This window comes from Chlamydotis macqueenii, chromosome W (assembly GCF_036417535.1).
Source record: "Chlamydotis macqueenii isolate bChlMac1 chromosome W, bChlMac1.mat, whole genome shotgun sequence".
NCBI classification, from domain to species: Eukaryota; Metazoa; Chordata; class Aves; order Otidiformes; family Otididae; genus Chlamydotis; species Chlamydotis macqueenii.
In genome coordinates, this window is record NC_141592.1 from 39,933,420 (window position 1) to 39,937,899 (window position 4,480).

The following is a 4,480-nucleotide window of genomic DNA, read 5'->3' on the forward strand; positions in this document are numbered from 1 at the left end:
TCCCGACCCCTACATTCAAGCTGCCCTGTGATGCCTAGGTGACAATGAGATAAATATGGTTGTGGTGGTGGCAGAAGGCTTGTCAGACCGGTATACTAACAATGGGGCCTGGCCAGTTGGCCCCCAGGAGTGAGTAACCCTACGAGAAGCCTGTACTCTATTAAAAACAGAAGGCATGAAGCTGGCAGTACTGATGGGATCTCCCAAACTCTACTTGAGCCAACCGCTAACTCCAGGAATACGAAATATACTCCTAGAGGGCTGCCCAAAGGGCTGGAAACCATATCTAATCCCCATTTTGTTAGCAGAGCAAGGGAGCCCCATTGACCAAATTATTTAAAAAATAAACCAACTTGGAGATTTGCCTGGTTTGGAGCCCTCTATGGGGGACATAGAAGGAGATATAGGCAAAATATACGATCCCAGACCGCAGAGAGGGAGCCAGGGGAGCGTAGTAAATTGTTTCGCTTGCTTTTAGACAGGGGTGTTGATCGGAAGGAGATAGATCGCAAGCCACTCCAGGTGCTGCGGCACGTGGCACAAGAAATCCACCAGAAACGGATACGAAAGATTGCCTGTGATGAGCAAGATATGAGTTCCGTAGCACCCCTTACACATAAAACCCAGGAGTTGTCATTGGGACAACCAGACATTCCATCATTCGGATGCACACAACCATCTGCACCCCCTCCCCCCCTCCCAGAGTTTAAGGATTCAATATATCCGTGGACCGACGTTAGGAAGGCGCAGCGGCACCTTAAAGAGGATTAGGGATTAAACTAAGCCCCCGCATTGGATTGCCGTGTATTGCGCTATGACCCTCGACCCTTTACGTGCTGTATTATCTGGTGGTCGTCCACTAACAAACAAGGGGTCAAAGCATTAGTTGATACGGGGGCGGAGGTCGCTATCACACATGGAAATCCACGCAAGATGTGAGGGACTACTAGTTCCGTATGGGGGCTAGGAGACCAGCCAGTGGTGGGAACATTGACAAAATTAAAGTTGCAGATTGGTGATTGGGACCCCCATATGTATCAGGTATTAGTAGCTGAGATTGGGGAATATATCATAGGGATGGATGTGTTGAAGGGGGCAACCATGATGATAGAAGGGACGTTATGGGCCTTTGGGTCAACCCGGTGGCTCCGTGGGAAAAATCCAGGCCCCCCACTGCAATTCCTATTGCTTCCCAAATAGTAAATATAAAGCAATATAAGATACCCGGAGGAATGAAAGAAATACAGGATACTATTAATGATTTACTATTAGCCAGAGTCGTTTGATATACTCATTCACCATTTAATAGCCCGATTTGGCCGGTGAAGAAACCTGATGGTAGTTGGTGAATGACAGTAGATTACAGAGCAGTCAATAAACATACTCTACCCATAACAGCAACAGTGCCAGAGGTAGCTACTTTGGTACACCATATCCAGTCACACGAGGGCACCTGGTATGCAGTAATAGATGTGGCTAACGCATTCTTTACCATACCCATCCCCCCTGAAACCCAAGAACAATTTGCTTTTACATGGGGTGGCAATCAGTATACTTTTGCCAGACTGCCACAGGGGTATAAACACAGCCCAACCTTTTGTCACCAGGCTATACACCGGACTCTAGAAAAACATCACATGGAGGCTAGTGTGCAACTTGTGCAGTATATTGATGATCTACTAATACAAGGTAGTAGTTTTGACCAAGTACAACACCACCTAGATGCGATATTAAAATTGTTGCCTCAGGAAGGATGGGCTGTCAACCCTCAGAAGATACAAGGCCCAGCACAAGAAGTCAAATATTTAGGCATTGTCTGGAATCGTGGGACGCAGCACATTCCTGACAAAGCTCTGGATACCATTAGGAACTGGCCACGACCTGAAGATAAAAAAAGGAGTGCAAAGGTTTCTGGGCACAGTAGGATATTGGCATTCCTATGTTCCAGGGCTGGCAGTATTGTTAAAACCATTGTATAGAATCACCTGAAAGAAGGCGCACTTTGAGTGGGCCGATATACACCAGCAGGCTTTTTTTTAACAAGTTCGTGAGCTTATCCAACATCACATGGAACTACACCCTATCCAGATGGGTCTGGTAGAACTCCAAGTAACATTGGAGCAGAATGTGGCCCTCTGGAGCCTGTGGCAGTTACAAGAGAGGCAAAGGCGACCTCTAGGATTCCGGTCACGACATCTTACAGGAGCCGAAGAGCGGTATACCGCCTTCGAAAAGGCATTCTTAGCAGTTTATTGGGCCTTGCTAGATACAGAAGACAGGACAGTGGGACATGAGGTATTAGTACAATCAGCAGTACCTATAGTTCCATGGGCCTTAGCACCCACAGCGAGTGGGCCCAAGAGTCTACTATAGTCAAGATGAAATGGTACATCCAAGAACGAGCAAAACCTGGGATGCGAAGTGTACACCAATTGCACGAATTAGTAGGTCAGAGCCTAATGGGAGAAGCAGAGAAAAAACATGATCTATACAATTATCAGATTGGATGCTGGGGAGTACCCTATGAACAGCTAACTGAAAGTCAAAAGAAGCATGCCTGGTTCACAGATGGTAGTGCTGGAACAAAACAAGGCAAACCCATGTGGCGTGCAGTCGCCTTACAGCCCAGTTCTAAAACTCAATTGGTTATGGAAGGGAGTGAAGGCAGTAGTCAGCTAGCTGAACTGGTCGCTGTGTGGCAAGCCATAGATGCTACTCCAGAGAACACCATTTGCTATCTATATACAGATTCCTGGGCAGTAGCCCAGGGATTGGTAAATTGGTCAGGCAAATGGCATGCAGATGAATGGCATATTGGTAGCAAAGAAGTATGGGGGAAAGATTACTGGATAAAAATTTGGGAATTGTTGCAAACCCGGGAAGTACAAGTTTTCCACGTGGATGCACATGTCAGAGAACAATCAGAAACCACGCAGTGGAATGCTGAGGTAGATCTATGCTAAAAGCAGCTATGCACAGCAGCAACGAGCAGAGGCCGCTAGCGCAATGGGCTCATGACAAAGTGGGGCATGCAGGCCGGGATGCTGCACTAGCGTGGGCCCGGCAACGTGGCATTCATTTGCTGCAAGATGTGGTCACAGACGTTATACACCAATGTGAGGCGTGCTCTCAGTTGAAGGAACGGGTTTTCACACAACCAGCCGGTCACATAAAGCGTGGCCTACGTCCAGCGGAAGTATGGCAAATCGATTACATAGGCCCACTGGCCAAACACAGGTGACAGCAGCATGTGTGTGTGGCTGCAGACACCTTTTCTGGAGGAATAGTGGCCATGGCTAGTAGATATGCAAATACTTATACTACTGTTTGCTGTCTGGATACGATTGAAACATACTATGGAACACCAATCGAAATACAATCAGACAACGGTTCGCATTTTAGAAATCATAAAGTAGCGAATTGGGCCGCTGAAAGGGAGATACAGTGGGTGTGGCATTTACCTTACCACCCACAGGGTGCAGGATTGGTGGGATGCCTTAATGGCCTATTGAAACAGCAACTGCGTAGATTAGGAGGTACAAAATACCTGCAATGGGTGGATCATCTGCCCACTGCCACCGTGAGTGCGCTGAATAACTGCACAGTGGCAGGAGATAAAACGCCACTCCTATTGATGAAAAATTACCAAGGCAGGCCAGTACCACTCACTCTGGTGACGTGCAGAAAACGGACTCCACAATCTGTAAGATTGTAAAGTAGGTATGTTTATTCAGCGCTGGGCAGCACGGGGGGGGGGGGATAGTCCCACCAAAACCGTGCGCACCTGACGCGGCAACTCACTTCAAATTTATATAACCAAGTGTTACATATACATAAAGTTTCACAATACGCCTACACATATGCATGACCTATCCCTGCTTTGTATTAAAATTAGTCCCAAGGGGTCATTTTCATAAACTCCTCCTGTCTGGGCTTGCGCAGTGCCTCCTGGTGGTGGTCGTCGGGAGTCATGGGGATGAAGGTAGGTGACTCCTCTTCGTCACCGCTAGTAACCTTTTGTTCTTGCCCAAACTCAGTTATCCCTTGGCTTTTATTCAAGCTGCAAGGTTGGTTTCAGCTGGTTCTTGAAGCGACCGCCTAGCCCTTACCAGGAACTGTCTTTCGTGAAGAATTGCAAGACTTTCTGCTTCAGATAGTTTGCACAATGGTTAGCAAATCGTTAAGCAAGTGGTTAGCAAAACATTAAGCACTATTTATCAACTTGATTCCTTAGTATGCACAGCAATAATTAAACAATGCCATATCTACTAAAATTCCTTTAACTCCTTCTCTAACTGGTGCAATACAAGAGTGGCACTCAATTAACCACTGAACGGGATGCTTATCTCTTTATTCTGCACAAACATTAACAGTTGCTGGCGGACAAGTTCAGTGGTTCCCTCTGGATGTAAAAATATCTGTACAAGCAGAACAGACAGTATTTTTTGTTTTCACATTACACTATGTTACGGCCCGGGGC